The sequence below is a fragment of the Myxocyprinus asiaticus genome, chromosome 25 (assembly GCF_019703515.2).
Source record: "Myxocyprinus asiaticus isolate MX2 ecotype Aquarium Trade chromosome 25, UBuf_Myxa_2, whole genome shotgun sequence".
NCBI classification, from domain to species: Eukaryota; Metazoa; Chordata; class Actinopteri; order Cypriniformes; family Catostomidae; genus Myxocyprinus; species Myxocyprinus asiaticus.
In genome coordinates, this window is record NC_059368.1 from 46469746 (window position 1) to 46488821 (window position 19076).

At 47.1% G+C, this 19076-nt stretch overlaps 1 long non-coding RNA gene across 1 annotated transcript; it reads right to left on the minus strand.

Moving 5' to 3' along the window:
* Positions 1-7189: 7189 nt before the first annotated feature.
* LOC127416165 (uncharacterized) lies at positions 7190-15147 on the minus strand. Its single transcript, XR_007893069.1, has 4 exons — positions 14013-15147; positions 13783-13844; positions 8042-8088; positions 7190-7808 (listed from the first exon to the last, which is right to left on the minus strand). It is a non-coding gene; the product is annotated as an uncharacterized LOC127416165 (long non-coding RNA).
* Between the last annotated feature and the right edge of the window lie 3929 nt (positions 15148-19076).

Here is a 19076-nt window from a genome sequence, read left to right on the forward strand (position 1 = left end):
TCTGGATCTTGAAACAGCCAACAGTTCACGACAAGAAGATCTAACTGTTTCATAAGGTCTTAAATGTTCTGCTAAATAATCTGGTGCCAAACCACGTAATGCTTCAATTGTAATTAGTAAAATCTTCAAATCAACCCTAAAATTAAATGGTAACCAATGCAAAGAAGCTAAAAATGGAGTATTATGATTAAAATACCTTGTCAAATGTTTAGCTGCAGCATTTTGCACTGATTGTAGCCGTGATAAAGTGCGTTGATTTAAAGTTGAAAAAAGTGCATTACAATAAACATGGCGAGACTAAATAAAAGCATGAGGAAGCTTCCCTGTATCCCTAAAACTCTGTTTTATGTTTGGCATACACAGAGACTCGCCTGCAATGTGTTAAATACTATTCTTTTATTCAGCTTCTTCAGCATTACAACCTTCATGCAGCTGTCTTTTGAACACTGTTGTTTGTTGTGTAGCTCCCACATCACCATAGTTCACTGTCGCCATCTATTGGCTCACCTATATCGAAACAAACTCAAAACCTGTCTCACCTTAGAACTGTTCCTTAACAGATAAAAGTAAGACTGAACTAACTTCCTGATGTGGTATTAAAAATGTACTACACACTCTCACCGCGACTTTTCTAAATTTGGCTAATTCGTATGATATTGTACGACTGCACTTGTATGAATTCGTACAAATTTCACTACAGCCAGTGACTTCACTGGACATTGTTTCCATCTAATATGCGACAATTACTTGGTTCTGTCACACACAACAGCTTCCTGTCATGTTTACACACTGTACTGATCTGTTAGGTTTAGATAAGGGGTTTTGGTATGGGCATAATATTAATAAGCATGTCCTTAACACCTTGTGCGTGGAACTCGCACTAACTTCCACATTAGACATCCGGGCATTTGCATGTGATGAAATCGTACAAATGTATACGAACAAAATCACACAAAATCATACAAAATAGCCTCGTAAAATATGTACGAATTTTCATGAGACTGGGTTGAAAATTTAAATTTGTGTCAAAGTAGATGCCCAAATTTCTCACCACCTGCTGAATATTTGGGACCACTTCATTAAGTGCTGACTCAATCTGACTTTTTTTTTTTAAACCATAACTGATTATAACAACTTCTGTTTTATCAGAATTTAACTGCAGAAAATTACATGCCATTCAATATTTTATATCTGTTATACACTGTTGAAGAACTTTTTAACTATATAGATCATTGGGATTCAATGACAAGGATAACTGTAGGTCTTCTGTATAACAATGAAAATATATGTTGTATTTTTGAATCACAGAACCAAGAGGTAACATATATAGAGAAAACAATATTGGCCCTAACAGGGATCCTTGCGGAACACCACCATTTATTTATTTATTTATTTTTGGATTTTTCCCCTTTTTCTCCCAATTTGGAATGCCCAATTCCCAATGTGCTTTTTAAGTCCTCGTGGTCACGTAGTGATTTGCCTCAGTCCGGGTGGCAGAGGATGAATCCCAGTTGCCTCCGTGTCTGAGACTGTCAACCCGTGCATCTTATCATGTGTCTTGTTGAGCGCATTGCCACAGAGACATAGTGCGTGTGGAGACTTCACGCCATCCACCGCGGCAGCCACGCTCAACTCACCACGCGCCCCACCGAGAACGAACCACATTATAGCGACCACGAGGAGGTTACCCCATGTGACTCTATCCTCCCTAGCAACCGGGCCAATTTGGTTGCTTAGGAGACCTGGCTGGAGTCACTCAGCACACCCTGGGATTCAAATTAGCGACTCCAGGGGTGGTAGCCAGCGTATTTTACCACTGAGCTACCCAGGCCCCTACCACAATTTATTGTTGAAGAGGAGGACATCTCATCTCCAACAGATACAATAAACTTCCTGTTCGACATACAGGAAACAAAACAGTCTAAAGCCACCCCAGAAATTTCCACCCATCTCTTCATTGTGTCAATTAAAACTGAATGATCAACTGTATCAAACGCTGCAGTTAAATCAAATAACACTAAAATGGAGCACTCTCCAGCGTCTTCCACTATAAATAAATCATTGGTCACCCTAAGAAGGGCCATTTCTGTACTGTGATTTTCACTAAAACCTGACTGAAATTTCTCAAACATATTGTTATCCTTCAAAAAAATATTGTTAGGCCTTGTGCCAATACTGGGGCAAAGATCCCCCATCAAGTAAAGGATAAAGGTGTACCCTTATTACCTAGGGGGTTACAAGAGCATGGTCCCTGAAAGATATTTATTTGTATTCATTTATTTGAAAAAAACATCAAGACTTATGTCTCAAATCAAAAAGTCAAAAAGTGGGTGTTTTCAAACCAGAATGGGCATTTTTCAACTGCTTTACACAATTTGCCTACTACATTGAGATTCCCTACTTTCATTAGATAGCTGAAAAACGCCCATCCTGGTTTGAAAACGCCCACAAATTGGGATACCTACAGTATACTTCAAAACAGCACCAAAGCTCCCAGTTTTGGTGACTTTTGGAGAAGCATTTTTGCATCATCTTTAGTATATTGTGTAGTGTTAAAGTAACTTTGGGATACAAAGCATTTCTAATGACATTTAACAAATACACTAGCAAAATCTAAAAAAGAACGGATGTGGTATCAAAAATCTGGCCAACAAGAAGGTGTTTTTGAGTTAAGGGGTTCAAAACAGCTTGCTATGTGTTACAAACTCTCAAGAAACTTTATAGCAGCTGTTAAATACTGTCTTACTGCCACTGGTCCACGTTATCAGTGGTTATGACCCATGACACCTACTTTGACGGCAACATCTTTCCCCATTGATTTAAACATTTAACCGATTTTTTCAGTGATTATCAAGTGTGAGCTTCGTTAACATAATCACCTGCCAGGTGAAGGGTGATGAAACGCGCATTAGCGTCTGCCAGCGGGAGGTCATTAATCATTTGACCGTCAGGACTTCCTGCTAAATGAATGGCTTCAAAAACTGAAAAAACACTTCAGACTTGCTTGAAAAAATCATTCTGTCGTAGGGGCGGGCCCTTGTGTTCTTGTCAAGAGACCAATGAGCTTCTTCTTTTACCGAAGAACTGACAAGATGTCAAGTTGATTTTAACATTTTCATCTGTGATCGCACTCAGCTGCAAATCATCACAAATGCTGATTGTTATGCATAGTAAATCTGTCACCAAGCATTATTCCTGTGTTTTTCTCCTACACTAATGGGGCTTTTCCACTGCATGGTACGGCTAAACTCAACTCGTCTCAGCTCACTTTTTGGGGGTTTTCCACTGTGGATAGTACCTGGTACCTGGGACTTTTTTTAATACCACCTCGGTCGAGGTTCCAAGCGAGTCGGTCCGATACTAAATGTGATGTCAAAACCCTGCAGATCACTGACTGGTCAGAGAGAATTGTCACTACCAGCTTCACTGGATTTGCAACACGGGACATCAACCCGCTAGTTTTAAAGTTAGCAACAGCGACAGCAATATAATTTGTTCACGCGACTTTCGAATTGTACAAAGAAATGGCTGTGCGCAAAACCACGCTGTGGTCAATAAACGAGGTGCAGACGTTCCTCTCATTAGTAGCCGAGGAGAGGATCCAATGAGAGCTGGATGGGACGACGCGAAGAGGAGGCGCAACTATGACGATCATCCTATAATCCCACCCACATTGAGGCGGCACTAAACTGCAGTGGAAAAGCAAGCTCGGAAAAGTAAAGCGAGCAGAGTCGAGTCGAGTCGAACCGCAACGTGCAGTTGAAAAGTGCCATAAGTGACTAATTTCATTAGTCTTTCAATAGAGGAGACATAACAGCAGGGCCGGTGTGGGATTCATATTCAGCCCGGGAATTTCATGTCATGTACTTGTTAGGTGTTAGCACTGGTGCTAGTGAATTAAAAACATAATTAGCGCAAATTACAATTCATTGGCACACGGAAGAGTGTGGTTGAAATCAAAGCCGTAACAATGTCTTGAACATTAGGAGGGACCAAACCATTTGTGGGGTTGGGGGTCGCAGGTGTTAAGGATGCGGATGTCGTAGAGTAACAGTGGAGGGTCAAGGGAGGTGATAGATAAGCAAAAGTTCCAAATGGATATATTTTATTGAGGTCAGTGCAAGGATAGGGGGTGCTATTTACAATGAAGAGAATTATTTGCGATATAAATATGTATATATCAAAGAAAAGTATTCTACTGGCAAATGTTCAGTCTCTGGATAACAAGCTCTGTGAGCTGAAAGCGCGGATCTCTTTCCAATGAGAGACGAGGGACTGCTGCATTATCTGCCTAACAGAAACTTAGATGTCTGCTGATATTCCAGATTCAGCCATTGAACCCGCGAGGTTCTCCGTTCGCTGAGCGGACAGAGCGAAAGACCTCTCAGGTAAAAGCAGAGGTGGTGGTGTATGTTTTATGATCAACAAATCCTGGTGTGATCAGAGGAACGTACATTCTATCAAGTCTTTCTGCTCTCCTGATCTGGAATTTCTCATGCTTCTGTGTCGACCATTCTGGCTACCGAGGGAATTCACAGTGGTCGTTATTATTGCTGTGTACATCCCGCCACAGACCGGGCACTCAAGAAACTGTACAGGATTATAAGCAAGCAGGAAACCGCGCACCCTGAGGCCGCGTTCATTGTGACCGGGGACTTTAATAAAGCCAGTTTCAAATCAGTCGCACCAAAATACCACCAACACATTAGTTTTAACACACGAGGGGACCAGGTTTTGGACCATTGCTACTCTCCCTTCCGGGACGGCTACAAATCCCTCCCCCGCCCACCATTTGGCAAATCCATTGCTCTTCCATTCTGCTTCTGCCCGCTTACAGGCAGAAACTGAAACAGGAAGCACCCACCCTCAGAACGATCCAGTGCTGGTTGGACCAATCAGACTCTATGCTACAAGACTGTTTTGATCACGCGGACTGGGAGATGTTCCGGTCTGCCTCTGATGACGACATCGAGCTTTACGCTGATAGCGTAATGTGTTTCATCAGAAAGTGCGTAGAGGATGTCGTCCAACCAGAACAATATGGATCTATACGAACTAGAAACCTTGGATTAATAGCGATGTTCGCCCGGCACTTGATGCGCGGCCCTCCACTTTTAATTCCGGGAACGCGGAGGAGCATAAACAAGCCAGTTATGCCCTCCGAAAAACTATCATATCAGCAAATAAAAGACGGCATTCCGGGCCACATCATCAGAGCGCGCGTGAACCAACTGGCTGGTGTTTTTACGGACATTTTCAACCTTTCCCTCTCTTTGTTTGTAGTCCCCACATGCTTTAAAACATCCACCATTGTGCCTGTTCCAAAGCAATCCAAAATAACTTGCTTAAATGACTGGCGTCCTGTTGCTCTGACCCCCCTCATCAGCAAATGCTTTGAGAGACTAATCAGAGATTACATCTGCTCTGTGCTGCCTCCCTCACTAGACCCATTGCAGTTTGCTTACCACAACAATCGCTCAACTGATGATGCCATTACATCTACAATACACACTGCTCTCTCCCACCTGGAAAAAAGAACACTTATGTGAGAATGTTGTTTGTAGACTACAGCTCAACATTCAACACCATAGTGCCCTCCAAGCTTGATGAGAAACTCCTGGCTCTGGGCTTAAACAGCTGGTGGGGGAAAGGGTGGTGCGAACTGCCAGACACATCATCGGAGGTGAGCTTCCCTCCCTCCAGGACATATATACCAGGCGGTGTGTGAAAAAAGCTCGGAGGATCATCAGAGACTCCAGCCACCCAAGCCATGGGCTGTTCTCACTGTTACCATCAGGTAGGCGGTATCGCAGCATCAGGACCCGCACCAGCCGACTTCATGACAGCTTCTTCCCCCAAGCAATCAGACTTTTGAACTCTTGATCTCTCACGATCAAAATACATCAGCACTGCACTTTATTAATCTTATTATCTCACACTGGACTGTCATAAATTATTATATTTTCTCTTAACAACACACTGACAACTGACTATCAACCGACAGCCTGAATGTCAATGCAGTACAATACAACCTACTGTACATTCTATATATACTATATATACTTTTTTATTGTATAATGTGTATTCTATATTGTGTGTATTGTATACTGTACATTGTATATTATTATTTGTATATTGTGTTGTGTGTAAATATGTGTATATTAGATTTTAAATTGTGTTGTAAATCTGACGTTTATTGTAAATTGATGTTTATGTCTCATCACTGTCACGACTACTATGTTGCTCGGAACTGCACCCAAGAATTTCACACACTATTGCACTTGTGTATATGGTTGTGTGACAATAAAGTGATTTGATTTGATTTGAAAAGGCTGAGAGGGACTCACTTAAAAGAAGTTGACCCAAAAAATGAAAATTCTCTCATGATTTACTCTCCTGACATCCCAGATGTGTATGACTTTCTTTCTTCAGAAGAACACAAATGAAGATTTTTAGAAGAATATTTCAGCTCTGTAGGTCCATACAATGGAAGTGAATGGATGCCAAAATTTTGAAGCTCAAAAAAGCACATAAACTCAGCATAAAAGTAATCCATAAGACTCAGCGAGTACCAAAAAGGAAGTATTGGTACTCGAACTCATTCTCCAAATAAATGGTATGGGGAAATCCCTATACACATGTAAATGTCAAGAAATGTAATATACATAAGTAGGCGGACTGGTAGGGGACTGCATTTAGATTCAAATGGTAATTAAGAATAATTAAACCTTCTTAAATCATCTAGATTCTGTCAGATTTACTTAATTGAAAGTGTTTGTGAGTCTGTCACTGCATGTGGAACACAGACAACTTTTTCACTTCATTATTTTATGTTGTTTCATTAAAGATTTTTTCTTTTTTTAAGACTATTTTTAACCTATTTATGAACATAATTGAAATTGCAGTCATGTTGATAAATAGGTAGTGTATTTCAGTGTGTTGAGTGCTGATTTCAGCATGTCCCACGCTGCAACAAAGTGCTAAACTTCTCTGTCTGCCGCATGTGGGAGGCAGCACCGCAGTATCGCATGCAGTCTTCCTAGTGAACTTACCATACTGTGACCTGTGGGTCTGTAAAACATAGATGCCATCTTTTCAAGTGCTGTTGCATTGCTGAAATGCTGTTATGGTATTTCAGGTCATTTTTTCGGACAGACAACTACACTGTTTTCCAAATCTAAACTGAAGTGCTTCCATACAGCTGACACTTTTTTGTTTGTTGCACTGACTCTTGTCATTGAGGATTTTTATCATCGATTTAATCAATTAAATCAAGTAATCTTGACATCCCTAATTATTTATATACTTACTATATACAGTATTTAGATGCATATATATGTGCTTACCCTGACATGGCATTCTAATATTGTGTGTGTGTGTGTCAGAGTCACTGTAGAAGGAAAGAATGCCAGCCGGACAGTCCACATACACTCCTACTCTCTTAGACAGGGGTGTGGGGTCATACAGGTCTGTCCTCTCATTTTTGTGCCAGGCAGTGAAACCACTATGTGAGTAGTCCAGACTCCAAGACTTGTTATTGAGTCCAAACCTACACTCATTACTTCCTCCTTTCCTGCCGAGTCCTTTACATTCCACTGATATTTCAGCCACATTCTCGCTCCATTCAGCCTCCCAGTAACAGCGTCAAGTCAGACTCTCTCTACACAGAACCTGATACCACACACCAAATCTTTCTGGACGATCAAGATACGACTGCTGGTCTTTCACACGTGTAGCCTTCCTGTTATCCTCAGACAGAACAAGACAGGTGTGTGCTGTGTTTGGAACCAGTGAGAGATCACAGGCATCTGAACACAAGAAGAGACATTAGAGGAGAAAATATTGGTTAGAAGTTAGTTAAATGTTACAAAACCTCCCTTTTAGGGACATTTGGGGATGTAAAAATGATTCATAAATGAACAATATTTTGTTTTATTTAAAAAATAATAATATAATAATAATAATAATAATAATGGGGGTTATTATTAGGGTTTTGGTTTAGGCTGTGTGTGTTTGTGTGTGTGTGTGTGTGCATACCTACATTTTTGTAATCCTGCTGTAATCCAGATCCCTCCCCCATGATCCACACTATAAAAACACACATGGGGTCTCATTTACTAACTATCCATATGCAGGCATTTACATTTCAAAGATGATAAATTCACTAAGTAAAATCAAAAGATATATAAATAGAATACAAGTGTATTGTGAAGATAAATGAAAATGAATAGCTTACTAGAACATGGTTCATCTTTACAGAACATAGCTTTATGCCGTTATAATACTGTTAAATGCGTTTTATACGCTGCTCTTATATTCAATAATCTACCTGCTCTCGCTCAGAGAGTGCCTATGCAAGCTCAAAACGTGTCCTGTGCAGAGGCGTTTCTCGGGTTGGAAGAGATAAGGGATTAGCTCCCAGAGGACAACACCCCTCCCCAAATAAATGTTGAGATCCATTAAAATGTGTAATGACACCAACACCTTCAATATTCTGCATTTATTGCATTTTGAACAAACACAATTATGACACAATCACACAAGTTAAGAAAGGGGTTAGCCTTACAGGGAACCACCACATGCGGAGCACCTACCCCAGAACAGGACTCTTAGTTAGCACGTGTACTGGGCCGGCAGTGAGTCTCTCCGAAAACTCGACTGCCACAGGGCTCAGAGGAATTCAACCATGGAAAAAAATTTGTGAACACTACTTTGAATTAATGGCGCACATCTTCAGCTCAAAGGAGGTTGAAGGCGCTATGTGCAAGTGATACACCCGGCCAGTTATCCCGGGCTTATCCACTTGTGTTGCGTGCCACTACCTGGGATGAAACCGGTTCCACCCGGAGGTTGTAGAACCTTGCAAAGGTGTTGGGTGTTGCCCAGCCCACTGCTCTGCAGATGTCTGTTAGAGAGGCACCTCTGGCCATAGTTATGGCGTCAATGAGCCAGTGGGCGATCCTCTGCTTGGAGACAGCGCTTCCTTTCCGCTGTGCACCAAAGCAGAAAAAGAGCTGCTCAGAGATCCTAAAGCTCTGTGTGCGATCCAAATAGATGCGTAAAGCACGCACCGGACACAGCAATGACAGGGCTGGGTCTGCCTCCTCCTGGGGCAGCGCTTGCAGGTTCACCACCTGGTCCCTAAAAGGGGTGGTGGGAACCTTGGGCACATAGCCCAGTCGGGGTCTCAGGATCACGTGAGTGTAACCCGGACCGAACTCCAGGCACGTTTCGCTGACAGAGAACGCTTGCAGGTCACCTACCCTCTTGATGGAAGTGAGCGCAGTCAGGAGGGCAGTCTTCAAGGAGAGTGCCTTAAGCTCAGCTGACTGCAAAGGCTCAAAGGGGGGCCTCTGTAGACCCTGAAGAACTACAGAGAGGTCCCATGAGGGAACGAGGCATGGTCTGGAGGGATTCAGCCTCCTGGCACCTCTTAGGAACCTGATTATCAGGTCGTGCTTCCCTAAGGACTTACCATTGACTGCATTGTGGTGTGCTGCTATGGCGGCAATGTACACCTTCAAGGTGGAAGGGGACAGCCTCCCTTCCAACCTCTCCTGCAGGAAGGAAAGCACTGATCCGACTGCACATCTCTGGGGGTCTTTGCATCGGGAAGAACACCACTTAGTGAACAGACGCCACTTAAAGGCATACAGGCGCCTCGTAGAGGGGGACCTAGCCTGAGTGATCATGTCTACCATCGTGGGTGGTAGACCGCTTAGGTCTTCCGCGTCCCGTCCAGGGGCCAGACATGGAGATTCCAGAGGTCTGGGCGCGGGTGCCAGAGGGTGCCCCGTCCCTGAGAAAGAAGGTCCTTCCTCAGGGGAATTTGCCAGGGGGGAGCTGTCACGAGGAGCGTGAGGTCCGAGAACCATGTCTGGGTGGGCCAGTAGGGTGCTACCAGGACGACCTGCTCATCGCCCTCCCTGACCTTGCACAGGGTCTGTGCAAGCGGGCTCACTAGGGGAAACGCATATTTGCGTAGGCCAGGGGGCCAGCTGTGTGCCAGCGCGTCTATGCCAAGGGGAGCCTCGGTGAGGGCATACCAGAGCAGGCAGTGGGAGGATTCTTGGGAGGCGAACAGGTCCAACTGTGCCATACGAATCGACTCCAAATCAGCTGGACCACCTGAGGGTGGAGTCTCCACTCTCCCCTGTGGGTAACCTGCCATGACAGAGCATCCACTGTAGTGTTGAGGTTGCCCGGGATGTGAGTGGCTCGCAGCGACTTGAAGTGCTGCTGACTCCAGAGGAGGAGATGGCGGGCGAGTTGTGACATACAACGAGAGCGCAGACCGCCTTGGCGGTTGACATATGCTACTGTTGCCTTGCTGTCTGTCCGAACTAACATGTGCTTGCCCTGGATCAACGGCCGAAACCTCCGCAGGGCGAGCAGAATTGCCAACAACTCGAGGTAGTTGATGTGCCAATGCAGTCGCGGACCCGTCCAGAGGCCGGCGGCTGCGTGCCCATTGCAAACAGCACCCCAGCCCATTTTGGAGGCATCTGTCATGACCACAACGCGCCTGTAGACCAGTTCTAAAGGAACACCTGCACGTAGAAATGAGAGGTCGGTCCAAGGGCTGAAAAGACGGTGACAGACCAGCGTAATGGCCACGCAATGTGTCCCGTGGTGCCATGCCCATCTTGGGACTCGAGTCTGGAGCAAGTGCTGAAGCGGCCTCATATGCATCAACCCGAGCGGGGTGGCCACCGCCGAGGATGCCATATGCCCCAGGAGCCTCTTAAAAAGTTTCAGTGGAACCGCTGTTTTCTGTTTGAACGCCTTCAAACAGGCCAGCACTGACTGGGCGCGCTCGTTCGTAAGGCACGCCGTCAAGGAGACTGAGTCCAACTCCAAACTGAGAAAAGAGATGCTCTGAACCGGGAGGAGCTTGCTCTTTTCCCAGTTGACCCGAAGCCCTAGTCGGCTGAGGTGTGAGAGCACCAGGTCCCTGTGTGCGCACAACATGTCTCGAGAGTGAGCTAGGATTAGCCAGTCATCGAGATAGTTGAGAATGCGAATGCCCACCTCCCTTAACGGGGCAAGGGCAGCCTCTGCGATCTTCGTAAAGACGCAAGGAGACAGGGACAGGCCGAAAGGGAGGACTTTGTACTGATACGCCTGACCCTCGAATGCAAACCACAGGAAGGGTCTGTGTCGAGGAAGGATCGAGACGTGGAAGTACGCATCCTTCAGGTCTACCGCCGCGAACCAATCTTGATGCCGGATGCTCGCCAGAATGCGTTTTTGCGTCAGCATCTTGAACGGGAGTCTGTGCAAAGCCCAGTTCAGTCCTCGCAGGTCCAAGATTGGCCGTAACCCACCGCCTTTTTCCGGTACGATGAAGTAGGGGCTGTAAAACCCTTTCTTCATCTCGGCTGGAGGGACAGGTTCTATCGCGTCCTTCCGTAGGAGGGTAGCGATCTCCGCGCGCAGGGTGGCAGCGTTTTCGCTCTTGACCAAGGTGAAGTGAATACCGCTGAACCTGGGTGGGTGCCTGGCGAACTGAATCGCGTAGCCGTGTCGGACGGTCCGGATCAGCCATCGCAACGGATTGGAAAGCGCGAGCCACGCATCCAATTTCCGCTTGAGGGGGACCAAGGGGACAACGTCGTCGGACGTACCGGCAGGTGGGCCTCGTGGCGGAGCGTGAGGTGCCACACCACGTCGTGGCCGTGCTGGGACATTGAAGCACTTACTTGGCTCCTTGTGACCACCACCTGAACACCCTGGGATGGGGGAGGAAGAGGCCTGTCCTCGTAACCCGTGGAGACTGCCACATCGGGGGCGGCTGTGTGCCACAGCTGGGCACTCAGGGGTGGAAAGGCCACCGCTGGAGCGCCAATCCTGCAAGAAAAAACCCGTGGATGGTAGTCATGGTGACAACCATACACACCGGGAATGTGACCCAGGGAGGAAGGAAGCCGCTCTTTTGCTGAACTGTTGGGTACCGCAGCCACTTGGGCATGCAGCGAAATCAAACAAAAAGGCAACAAAAGATTTTCCACCTGGCCCTCCACCAGGGGATGGAGTGGTCTTTTTACCAGCTCCACGTGAGTGGGTTCCCTCGTCCCTGGGTCGCCCGTCTCAGGGGCGCTTTGAATACCTCCGTGGGTTCTTAGGCACCAGCTGTGAGACAGGTGGCATCTGCTTCCTGCGGTGGGCTCCACGCTGGGGCCGGGCCAAAGGGGCGGGCTGCGGCAGAGCCGGTGTAGTAACCGCAGGGGGATGCCCTTGGCGATGAGCAGATGGGGTGCGGGATCTTGAGCTGCGCCGGGGCAGGATGTGCTGGATTGCCTCCGTCTGCTGCTTCACCACCAAGAACTGCTGGGCAAAGTCCTCGACAATGTCGCCGAATAGGCCCGCCTGGGAAATGGGGGCAGCAAGGAACTGTGTCTTGTCGGCCTCGCCCATCTCGACCAGGTTGAGCCAAAGGTGGCGCTCCTGGACCACTAGTGTGGCCATCGTCCACCCGAGAGACCGCGTCATGACCTTCGAGAGCGAGGTTGGTCACCAAGTGCAGTTCCTGCATGAAATCTGGGGCTGAACTACCCTCGTGCAGTTCTTTCAGCGCCTTGGCTTGGTGGACCTGCAGGAGAGCCATGTCGAGCAGGGCAGAGGTGGCTTGTCCAGCAGCACTGTAGGCTTTAGCCATCAGGGAAGACGTGAGCCTACAGGGCTTGGACGGGAGCTTAGGGCGTCTGCGCCAGGTGGCGGCGCTCTGCGGGCATAGGTGCACCGTGAGCGCCTTATCCACTGGGGGAATCGCCGTATAGCCCCTGGCTGCCCGCCATCAAGGGTAGTGAGAGCAGGGGAACTGCAGAATCGGGCAAGCAGTAAAAGGTGCCTCCCACGACTTTGTCAGCTCCTCATGCTCTTTCGGGAAGAATGGCACTGGAGCGGGGCGTGGCTGCTTTGAGCATGAAAAAAAAATGACAGACATGGGAAAGCATGCTGTAGCCCCAGGGCCCTGTGTTCTTAATCCGGGCCTGTACAACAGTCACACCTGCTGTCCAGCACAGGTAGTGTTCAACAGCTTGCTATAAATGCGAGGGCTTTTAAACCCAGCTAACGATCGTTTCTACGAATCGTTTCAGTGAACTGAATGAACGCAAGTGATAATCTACCACAGCCAGCACCCATTGCTTCTCATTACGAACAGACATACTTCTGGCAAACAAAGTCAAAGTCATACAACATATTTTATTTGTGAATTGAAACGTGTGCGAATCTTCAAGAAAAGATCAGTGGCTTCCGACCATATGGTTATTTCCTTTTCAAGCCACTTTTCAACTCAGTCCGTCAGAGTGATGGATAAAGATTTTTTCTAGTGCAACCTCTGGTGTGGGCATCCATTTCAGCCCCATTATATCAGATATTACACTTATTCTGTGGCGTCTCCTGGCAGCATTTAATAAAATGAGGCAATTGCTCCAATCCTGCAAATAAAGAGCAAAGAGGTCATTCAGCTGCTCCATCACGACCAGTCGGGCTTCCTAAAGATAATGCGCATGATGTAGTGGATGAAAAAGCACAACGACTCGTATTTTCTTAAGTCTAATTTTTTGAAATACGCTTAAAAAATGCAAAACATTTAGATTAGTTTGAGGCTTATCCAGGTGGATGTTGCATCCAGATACCAGCACATTCAGCTCATCCAAAAAATTGCCCTACTGAACTTACTGAACTATAAAATAAATTTTTGCAAGATCAATGAGTTATTTTCACACAGATGAGAGAGGTGAATATTTCCAGGTATTAGAAATAAGCAAAGCAAACCTGTTATTCCATCCTTCAGTCAGATACTCATTGTATTCGTCACTGTTGCCTTGATCCTGCTTCTGTAGTTTGAAAAAAAAAAAAAAAGCAATGCAAATTTTTGGATAAAGATATTTAACTACTTCACCAATGTAATAAAGTATATTTTTATATATAAAAAATATGTGCAATCGTTCAATCAACCAAATAACCAATCAATCAATCAATGCACAGTCAAAAATCTGACTCACCTTGCTGTAATTAGGGATACACCAATCCGATACCTGGATCAGTACTGGCTCCAATACTGAGGTTCGATCAGTCGGAACGATCGGATATCTTTCCGACCCAAATCCGATACTGTGTGTTAGTCATGTTTGTTACTGTCAAGCTCCAAAAATGACATAGAAGAACCATAAAAACACCATTAAATTAGTCCATATGACTCGTGCATTTTACTCAAAGCCACTTGAAGACACATGATAGCTCTGTGAATCGCAAAAGGCCATTAAATAAGTAGCTAAATGGGGGTCTGGGTATCTCAGCGAGTAAAGACGCTGACTACCACACCTGGAGTCGCGAGTTTGAATTCAGGGTGTGCTGAGCGACTCCAGCCAGGTCTCCTAAGCAACCAAATTGGCCCGGTTGCTAGGGAGGGTATCACATGAGGTAACCTCCTCGTGGTTGCTATAATGTGGTTGTCGCTTTCAGTGGGGCGCGTGGTGAGTTGTGCGTGGATGCCGTGGAGAATAGCATGCAGCCTCCACATGCGCTATGTCTCCGTGGTAACACGCTCAACAAGCCACGTGATCAGATGCGCGGATTGATGGTCTTAGACACGGAGGCAACTGAGATTCGTCCTCCACCACCCAGATTGAGGTGAGTCACTACGCCACCATGAGGACTTAGAGCACATTGGGAATTGGGGATTCCAAATTGGGGAGAAAAAGGGATTAAAAAAAAAAAAGTAGCTAAATATTGTCTGCATGTGCAGCGCCAGCACATTAGTGAATGGCGTGCTGTGTTCCCAGCAAACACAATTACGTTGTAAAAAACTTTTTTTACATTGTGAAAAGGTCATGATAACGTTTATATCTGACGTACTTAATATGACAAATGGCAGGTTTTTTCACGTTATAAATACGTTTTTTCCACAACGTTGCAGTAATGTTGTTACAACATTTTTATGACATCCGCAAATCTCCTTGTGAGATTCTACTTACCACGCCCAATCTAGTAGTACTTCACGTGCTGTTGTCAAATGTACTCAAAGCCACGCCCCGCCCCCGTTCCTTTCTTCCCGGAAGTGCATGAAGAGCTGACAAGGTCACGGGAGGCACTTTTTACTGCCCGGTCCTGATCTTTTCAGCTTCCCCGCCCTCACTACCCTCGATGGTGGGGCGGCCAAGGGCTATTCGGCAATCCCCCGGTGGATAAAGGCACTCGCGGTGCACCTATGCCCGCAGAGCGCCGCCACCTGGCGCGGGTGCCGAAAGCCCCCGTCCAAGGCCTGTAGGTTTACGTCGTCTCTGACGGCCAAGGCCTACGGTGCCGCTGGATAAGCCGCCTCCGCCCTGCACGCCATGGCTCTCCTGCAAGTCTGCCAAGGCGCTAAAGGAACTGCACGAGGGTAGTTCCGCCCCGGGATTGATGCAGGAACTGTGCTCGGTGACCGACCTCACTCTCCGAGCGACGGAGGTCACGGTGCAGTCTCTCGGGCGGACGATGGCCACACTAGTGGTCCAGGAGTGCCACCTTTGGCTCAACCTGGTCGAGATGGGTGAGGCCGACAAGACACGATTCCTTGCTGCCCCCATTTCCCAGGCGGGCCTATTCGGCGATACCGTCGAGGACTTTGCCCAGCAGTTCTCGATGGTAGAGCAGTAGATGGATGCTAGCCGGCATATCCTGCCCCGGCGCGGCTCAAGATCCCGCACCCCGTCTACTCATCGCCAAGGGCGTCCCCCTGCGGTGACTGCACCGGCTCTGCCGCAGCCCGCCCCACAGACCCTGTGCAAGGTCAGGGAGGACGAGGAGCAGGTCGTCCTGGTAGCACCCTACTGGCCCGCCCAGACGTGGTGCTCAGACCTCATGCTCCTTGCGACAGCTCCCCCCTGGCAAATTCCCCTGAGGAAGGACCTTCTTTCTCAGGGAAGGGGCACCATCCGGCACCCACGCCCAGACCTCTGGAATCTCCATGTCTGGCCCCTGGATGGGACACGGAAGACCTAAGCTGTCTCCCACCTGCGATGGTAGACACGATCACTCAGGCTAGGGCTCCCTCTACGAGGCGCCTGAATGCCTTTAAGTGGCGTCTGTTCGCTAAGTGGTGTTCTTCCCGTCGGGAAGACCCCCAGAGATGCGCAGTCGGATCAATGCTTTCCTTCCTGCAAGAGAGGTTGGAAGGGAGGCTGTCCCCTTCCACCTTGAAGGTGTACGTTGCCGCCATAGCAGCACACCACAACGCAGTCGACGGTAAGTCCTTAGGGAAGCACGACCTGATCATCAGGTTCCTAAGAGGCACCAGGAGGCTGAATCCCTCCAGGCCACGCCTCGTTCCCTCATCGGACCTCTGTAGTTCTTCAAGGTCTACGGAGAACCCCCTCTGAGCCTTTGCAGTCAGCCGAGCTTAAGGCACTCTCCTTGAAGACTGCCCTCCTGACTGCGCTCACTTCCATCAAGAGGGTAGGTGACCTGCAAGCGTTCTCTGTCAGCGAAATGTGCCTGGAGTTCAGTCCAGGTTACTCTCACGTGATCCTGAGACCCTGACTGGGCTATGTGCCCAAGGTTCCCACCACCCCTTTAGGGATTAGGTGGTGAACCTGCAAGTGCTGCCCCAGGAGGAGGCAGACCCAGCCCTGTCGTCGCTGTGTCCGGTGCGCACTTTACACATCTATTTGGATTGCACGCACAGCTTTAGAATCTCTGAGCAGCTCTTTGTCTGCTTTGGTGCACAGCGGAAAGGAAGCGCTGTCTCCAAGCAGAGGATCGCCCACTGGCTCGTTGATGCCATAACTATGGCATATCTCGCCCAAAACATGCCGCCCCCGGTAGGGCTACGAGCCCATTCTACCCGTGGTGTAGCGGCTTCTTGGGCCTTGGCCAGAGGTGCCTCTCTAACAGACATTTGCAGAGCAGCAGGCTGGGCAACACCCAACACCTTTGCAAGGTTCTACAACCTCCGGGTGGAACCGGTTTCGTCCAAGGTAGTGGCACGCAATGCAAGCGGATAAGCCCGGGATAGCCGGCTGGGTGTATTGCTTGCACATAGCGCCTACCACCTCCTTTTGAGCTGAAGACGTGCACCATTAATTCCCAGTAGTGTTCACAAAATTTGTTCCCTGGTTGACTTCCTCCGAGACCTGTGGCAGTCGAGTTTTCGGAGAGACTCGCTGCCGGCCCAGTACATGCGCTAACTAAGAGCCCGGTTCTGGGGTAGGTGCTCCGCATGTGGCGGTTCCCTGTAAGGCTAACCCCATGCGATCTATATCTTCCGCTAATTCGTTTCCCTGCTGGCAAACTGCGTCTTCCTTGGGCAGAGCTCCTCTGCCCCAGTCTCCATGTTTGTAGCAACTCCTCCCCCATTGGGGAGGATCTACCTTGAAGGCTCTCCACATGGTTGGAAAGACCATGTGACGTATTCTTCCACTTAAATATCCCCCCCTCTCTTGGGGCGAGGTGTGGTCTCCGCAGTGTCCTCCCCTTGGGAGGGACACCCCCCGACTAAACCTGGCGGCCCAGTCGGATAATCCCCCTTCTTTTTTAGGAAGTGGACAAAGAGAAGGGGAAAAGAGGCCACGACTGGGTTAAGCCTGTCTCTATTTTGGGTAGTCGACTTGTCCCCAAAAAGGGCCATTCGACACTCATAACTGTGTTGGGGGAGGTTACGTGTTGACCTGGTGTGCTGGCTATGAGGCACACAGCAAGTCTGCCCACCACACACCGCCAGTTCACGTAACACAGTTCAGCCTTGTGGCATTTTGTATAGGGACCCCTAGTGTCACTACATCGACACCAATGTCGAGTGAGTGACAGATAGGGAACATCATGGTTACTGGTGTAACCTCCGTTCCCTGATGGAGGGAACGAGACGTTGGTCCCTCCTGCCACAACGCTGAACTACCCGCTGAAATGGCCGGACCTTATATCGGCTCCTCAGCGTAAAACCTGAATAAGTGGTTGCATACCAGCTCCTTTTATACCCGTATGTCTGGGGGAGTGGCATGCAAATACCACTCGCCAATTTTCATTGGCCTTTTATCAAAGACCAGAGGTGTCTTGGGCTCCCAAGAGTGACCCCTAGTGTCACTACATCGACACCAACATCTCATTCCCTCCATCAGGGAACGGAGGTTACACCAGTAACCATGATGTTTTAATCACCTTGTATTAAACTTCTGAAATTATTTATTTATTTGTTAATCCTACCATCCAAAGTATATACATCACATTTTTGTTAGAGCTCTTGGATAAACAACAACATCAAACTACACTGACATTAAAGGAAGGGTCAACAGTATAATGAATACAGGTGTGCTTTCAGGACAAAGGATTTTTTTTCTTTCTTGAAAGTCAATTTGGGGTATGTCGTCACATATTTATCAGACCAGATTGTTACATGTTTTAAATGATAGTGAGGATGTGTCTCCCAACAACATGCCCTGCAATTGGTATTTAATGAACAGTATATTTTTGCCTGGGCATTAATGGTGGAAAAAGTTCAAAGGCCTTTCTTTTTCATGACTTTATGGTAGTAGGAGGCTATTCAGAAATTGACATGAGCTAAAATGTTGTAAAAATGTTTTGCTGGCTTGTCACACATACTCTACATAGCACTCGCAGACTGGTGATGCGCTCGCGGCTATTTTCAGCTCTCAGAGCGGTGCACAATATTTGAGTGCTACACACAAACAACATCTCAGATGTAGATGCTCAATAGTTTGGTTCACTTATAATATGCATTTAGAACGGCACCGGAGGAGCATTTTACCAGATTTTCAATAAGAAGTGAATTAAACTACTATGAACTAGCCCAAATACAGACACTTACAGGACTTCCTGGAGAGTTCCGACTGTCAAAATAAAAGCCCGAGGGATTTAAAAGGTGCACAACTGAGAAATATTACTGTTGGATTAAAAATTCTAAAAGTCAATAATAATAATAACAATAATACAAATTTGTTATTATTATCATTATTATTTGTTTACAATTTTTAACAATATTTAAGTTGAATGGTTTCCAAAAAATAACTGTGTGAATGAAAAGTGGACTGATATCTTACAACTAAATTGAACAAAAAGAAGATCGGAATCCT